Below are 6615 nucleotides of genomic sequence, written 5' to 3'. Positions count from 1 at the left end.
AGTATGCACTAGTTTCAGTCACAAGTTGCACAGCAATGCGCCCATGTAAACTTTTCACATCTTTAGAAGTAAGTAATGCCTTTCACAACAGCTTTAAGGAACACAAAGCAGCCCTTGTCTGTAGCTGCTCACAGCTAGCACACCACTGCAGTGGCTGATCACTGAGGAGTCTACAAAGTATCTCAAAATCAGAACTGTTTATTTTCCAACTCCATGTAGCCCGGTTCCCCAGCAGCTGACAGCAGTCAGTAGTTCAGGGGCACCAGGAGGATTGCATGAAAATCAGCACAAAACACTGCCAGGACCTTGCACATGTGGTGAATGAATATCATTACAAATGGTAAGACCACTGCACAGAGCAGAAAAGTAAAAAAAACTGCAACAAAACATGTAACTAGCAGTAAACTAAAATGAAAGGTACCTGGAAAAAGTACTGGGAGATGTGTAGTGATGGAAAAGGCAGCAAGGACCACGGCTTCACAACACAAAACATAGTCACGATTTCTTCACCACTACACACACTGACATTTTCCACATCTCTACACTTCAAATTCATTAAAGCATAAAAATCTAGGGCCTTTGGGCACAATGAACATGTCATTTTAATGCTGAATTATCATACACAATAAAAGATGATGATGATAGTGAATTTTTATGGTGCAAGGGCATCTGCGGCCAAAGAGCGCCATGGCGCAAGGTATTTTTCGTTTGCTTAAGGTGGGGTCAAAGACCAATTCCCAAGAATTTCACCCTGATTAAGCCGAGCACTGGGCCAGGGGAAGCTTGAACCCATTGTATCACTGGTGGGTACCCGGCGGCAATGGGGATGGAACCCCGCATCTCCTGCATGCGAGGCGGGTGCTCAGACCACAAGGCTGCCTCTGCGGTACAATAAAAAAATCATCACTATGTAAATGCAGCACAAGCAGTGCAGTTACAGACATGGAAGCAAGTGTATATAAGATGTGCATGGGTGTAATCCCCATGTGGCATAGGTCGAGACCCTGAAACAGTGACCAGTTTCTCGATGTCGTTGATTCAGCTACTTTCAAAAGGCATACTTGCCAACGGCACAGGTAAAAGCGTACTAAGTGCATGCCAATTCTGAATCGAGTGCCAACATCACAGACCCAGCAAACCAAAAACCTCTCTGAGACGTCTAGCTAGACGTCTCTGAGAGGTTTTTGGTTTGCTGGGAGATGTCGTAGAGGGATTTTGTTTTGAAACCGGAAGGCCTCAAGACTGCTGAAGAACTCAAGGGGCGAACAGAGGAAACAGAGGAAATTTGCTCTACATGCGTAGAGCAAATTCTGTGCAACTATTATGTCCAAAGAAAAATGGTTGCCACAGATGTTCATGTCGTGAAAGCTCCAAGGACTGCCCTATTGGTACAGGAGTTCTGGTAGTTAAAGCGCAGGTCATCACGCACTTTTTGGTCATCACACACAAAGACAACAATGAAAAAATGTTCCCAGGACTGCCTAGGAACTATGTGTGGAAAGTATACACGTTTGTCTGAAAAGAAGGTGACCTCATGCAGAGTTTTGTTCCCCATGGGGCCAGCCATTGATAAGGAACTCCACTGCCTCAGAGCTTGGGGCTTATTATAAAAGCAGACAGCCATACATACTGGTGCGCCTAATTGTTCTCGTGCAAAAACCACCAGAAGACATATGGCTCTGCATAAACCTGACCAAACTAAACCAGTCAATTCAAAGAGAATTACACGTCCTTCATTCAAGTTGCCAAGTATCCCTCCAAGCTTGATGCCAACTTTGGTTTCTACCAGATAAAGCTCAGTTCTGACAGCCAGGAGTTTACTTTAAGACCATGTCCATGCCTTCCATACCAACAGAATGGGCTGACATATCAGACTGCTGGTTAGGTGTCAATGGACCTGCAGCCACTTGGCAATCCTTTTTAATGTGAGAAGCAACCACACAGAATCAAGGTCAACACCCTTGCAACTGCTATGAACAAGTGCCTTTAGCAGCACTGCATCTACTGCTTTCATATTTTTTCCTTGTATAAATTAACTTGACAGAACTCTTGACCAATAAACTTGACAGAACTCTTCACCATTACTGAGACCAGTCATGCAGAAGGCATCAACTGAACACTCTTAAAGGGGTCATGATATGGTCTACCAACAAGTCATGCTTTTACACTGCAGCTACTAGCCACGATGTTATTATGCATAGTTAAAAAAGAAGTAGGGCCCTACGTACGCATTTCAGCTAAACGGCCATATTGAAGCAGCCTGTGTGATGTCTAGTGCCATTGTCTGCTGTAAAACTGCTGTGCAAACGGTCAGTGAGGTGAGATGCTGCTCCCTTCTTGTGCAGTGGCTTCTTGTTCTGTCTAAGAACTGTTTCTCACCACTGCGCCCTCTGTTGCACTCTCGGATGTCCGTGCAATGCTGAGATCCACCAGAAGGTGCTGGATTACTGGAGAGCATAGCCAAGAGCAGTGCAACAGGAAACAATTCTTCAGTGCCACTGAAAAGCCACTGCACAACAGATGAGTTACAGCTCGTACTTTCTCAAATGACGATGAGATGGTGAGTTCTTCCCCATCTCAAAAGAATAAGGAGATACAACAATGACTACTGCATGCCAGACAATGCCATCAGGGAGGCCAAATTCACTTACAAGGTTCAGGTTAGGATTCAATGAACTGTTAACAGTTCAAAGAGCTGTTCTAACACTTCACTGAGGCAGTTCAAAGAACTGTTAGAACCCAAATCTGAATCCTTCACATTCTCCACAGTGGTGTTCCTCAGCCCAACATAAAATAAAAAACGGTGCTTGAAACCGGGCTGCAGCTTCCTCAGTCCTGCCACGATGCTCAGAACCAAAGAGGGCGGCCACTCCCCGGCTCTAAACAAAAGCCAGTGCTTGTATGCCGCAAGCACGGCACACATCACGGTCAGGAAGAGGTGCTAGAAAAATAGGCATACTTTTGATCAGGTGGGTTGTACAGGCCATTACCATTCAACACCAGTACCTTTACATATATTTTGAACGAGCTATGTAATTTTTTAAGGAAAGAGGCATACAGAAAAATGGCAAGGTTTTTCAGGCCACTGGCACGCACCCGTCATGCATCAGTAGCCAGAGACAAAGCAGGTGCAGTTTCATCAAATGTAGATGAAAAGAGGAAGTTCATTGAAAGAAATATTCCAAATAGTAACTGCGTGGGTGCAAAACTAGAGGGCACAATCTTTCACCCATACAATGGCTCATAAAGACTGCTGATATATACAGCTGCAGACATAAGACTGCGAACAGAATTGAAAACAACACCAAGGTCAAAGTGAAGTATGCCTATATCGACTGATTACTGTGTTCTAATAACAAAACAGCAACTTTGACTGAATAGAGCTTTCATAAGCTGGAAATGGCACTGGCTGCCAACAACAGTCTCCGCCGCGACTATTTTACGCCACTAACTGCTTCACAGACTGAGTCAACTAGTATTGAGAAAGTGCAGTTTTGGGGCATCCCACATCATTTGTATTCGACCAACCTCACACCACCGAGTTTGCTTGTGTTTGTCCTCCTTTAAAATGTGCAAAACGTAATGAGGTCCCAACACAACAAAGTTCACTCAGGAATGCATGAACTGCGCTAACCGATTTGAAATAATAATTTTTCCTCACAATATATAGGCACTTGCCAAGAACTGGCAAAAAAAAAAACTTAAAAGAGGGCTTTGTTGAGTACTAGCAATGTAATCATTTTAGTACCTTGATTAAACCTTCTGTACAAGAAATTTAAAAATCCAGCTCCAGCTTACCACTGAATGCACCTCATGCACAAAGTGCATGAGGTGCACAAAGGAAGTGAAATTCAGAGGTGCTCCTGGAAATGAAGGTTAGGTACGCAATACTGCCGAGAAGAAGCAGAGGTATGTAAAAATGATGACATGTATGGAGACTAGAATCGAGTGGCTACCAGATGACTGAACAACTCTGCAAAAGTCATGCAAGCTGTCCAGCTTCATTGCTGTCTGCTGGCAGTACACTGCATTGGTAGATCTGCAACACTGCTTTGAGAACAACGTGAACCATCCTAGGCTATACATAGCTTGGCCATGACGTCACGTCATTGATATCGCTGCTATGGCGGCCATGTTTACGAACCACTTGGCTGCCACACATGCTTCAAGATGTGGATAAACAGATGCGTTTTGTGCTGCAACCCATTCCTTTGCTCTCTGTGCGTGGAAATGACTTCTCTTCTGAATGCGCAGTCCTTTCACTAGGGCTAAAAATTGCAACTGATCGTGTCAGTGCACGTTCAATACGAGGAAAAGGTTCGACAGTGCAAGAAAATTGGCCCCTCATGACTGGAAGCAGAGAAGAGCGCAGGCGTTAGCCTGTTTGCGGACACTGAATACACACTTTGTCAGCTACTTTGCGACCGTCGATTGAAAGTACACAAATCACTGTAATCGCACAATTCCTATGTTAGTGCATAGGTGAGAGCTCATCAGCAATGGAAGCTCAAGGAACGCGAAGTTCTACTTTAGAAGTCAGTGGAAAACTTTCTTTACTTTTAGACTATTTGAGCTGGGTTAGCTCATCTCGAGGTGTTAATGTTGCACTGCCAGTAAATGTTAGTTTCTTTTTTGCTGCAAAAAATAGACAGTTCACAAAAACATGTATTTCTGCCGTCAGCTGTGGGCGGGATGAAAAAGATCAGCGCACGGCTAGGGTGCCTCGATATTGTTGCGGGAAAGAATATATTGTTATTTACACAAGCGAAGGGAGCAGCTCCGAGCGGCACCGAGAACACTGCCAGAACTTCGTTGTCGTCTTCGTCTGCTTCCACTAGTTCAATCGCTCATTGTCGTCATCTACCTGCTTTGATATGGAACGATGCATCAAGGCACCCTACGCAAGGCTAAATCAGCGTCCCTGCTACGTTGGCCTTCGCATGCTGTTTTTACATGGGCCTCAGCTTGCCTCTTCTCACTGTGTATTGTCTCACTGTGTGCTGGCACTATGCGAAATTTTCATGCTTGGCACAAAGCATGAAGAGATGGGGCCCAATCAAGCTTTGTCTCCTCGAGCTACTTGAGTGGTCACCATTTCAACAAAAAACATCCGGTTAACCACTGGCGCTTTCCTTGCTTCACCATTGTCACATACTCGACAGTTGAAGTTGCAAATTTACCTGTTATGAAGAATGCACCCCATACAGGATGGTGGCGGTTTTTGTGGTCAAAGTTGGCACGTTAAATGCGCGCCACACGCAAGCTCTATCGCTCTGTTCAGTGCGCCTTCGTTCGCTCACACAACGAGAAAATTTCTGTTCGTCGGGTGTTTCCTACCACAGCTATTGCTGCGCTTGGACTGCCGAAATATAGCGTGCTGCCGTGCTGAAATGATGTGGAATGCATACTGCAGGAGCTAGTGGTTTAAGCATATCCTAGAATTTCTTTCACTGACATCAGTGCAAGCTATGAATAAGTAGTACAGGACATTTCTGGAATGTAAAACACGCTTACATCAAAGTTGAGAATTGTGGCACCTAGCCTGGAAAGGCGCCGCACCAGAAGCCTGTTCAGGTGAAGGCGGTCAGCCTCCTTCTCACGCCCCAGTTCGTCCCCTCGGGGCACTCACTATCTTGTAGACGAAAATGTGCTGCTTCACTTCTGCCAAAATCCTGCATAGAAAATATTGGACCATGAGCAGTGAACAACAATGCTTTGTTTTTGCAAGACCATTTTTACATCAGGAATGCAGAAGAATGCAAAGTGCAAGCACGTGTTTTCCACATCTGCCTCTTCAGCACTTCCCAGCATCGATGACATGCACAGACTGACAGCTCCCAGCTTTATTTGAAAGTTCTATACAGAACGAGACCTACAGTTTCAAAGACAACTAAGACACTAAGCTGCACTTCCACAGCATTGCGAAAGCAAACTCCCGCATTGAGGGTCACCAAACAACACAAACATACATGAAAAATGAACTGCTCCGGAAGGAGAAAGGTTAGCCCTATCTGCACACTGTAGCAACTAGTAAACCAGGTACAATCGCGGACAAAATGTGTACTTTGCTTTAAGGAATTTTATCCTCTGTCGCCGATTTCGAACAGCAAAGCAGCATGACCTTAAACACAAAACAGATCCCACACACTACCCAGTGCTTCACTTCCAGACTATAAAACGCGGCGCACCATGACGAACATCAGTAAAAGTGGCTTACCTCGAGGCGTGCAACGATCGTTGACACTGTATCGCTATTTCGAACGAACAAATCGTTTCTGCCCACGTAAACACAAATAAAATCTAATTGAGGCCGAAGGTGAATTCCCCGGACAAGATCCGGCAGCGTCTCCGTTGTGGCTCCACCGAAGCTAAAGGTGACGACGTTCACCGTATTCTGCAGCGGGATTCGGACTCTCTCGAGAAACTTCACCTGGCTGTCGCCAACGCGCACGCTGCCGGCATATTGATCTTCCCGCTGCGTTGACGACAAAGGCAAAAGTGGAAAAAGGGCAAAAGAAAAATCCTGGTGACAGGTTAGACCCAACTAGGGACATCTGTGTCTTCTTTTAGGTACTTTCAAAACACATGCAGTTCAATGCAACAGAGAAACCTAGG

The 6615-nt window shown here is 45.2% G+C and overlaps 1 long non-coding RNA gene across 2 annotated transcripts; it reads right to left on the bottom strand.

Moving 5' to 3' along the window:
* Positions 1–263: 263 nt before the first annotated feature.
* On the bottom strand, positions 264–6615 carry LOC149355423 (uncharacterized). Of its 2 annotated transcripts, none has more exons than XR_016289720.1 (3): positions 6218–6615; positions 5515–5672; positions 264–881 (listed from the first exon to the last, which is right to left on the bottom strand). It is a non-coding gene; the product is annotated as an uncharacterized LOC149355423 (long non-coding RNA). The 2 variants fall into 2 exon arrangements; XR_016289719.1 differs by lacking the exon at positions 264–881 and adding an exon at positions 1208–2941.

This window comes from Amblyomma mixtum, chromosome 3 (assembly GCF_055824585.1).
Source record: "Amblyomma mixtum isolate Tamu chromosome 3, ASM5582458v1, whole genome shotgun sequence".
Lineage (NCBI taxonomy): Eukaryota > Metazoa > Arthropoda > Arachnida > Ixodida > Ixodidae > Amblyomma > Amblyomma mixtum.
This window is presented reverse-complemented; position numbering and strand designations above follow the sequence as displayed.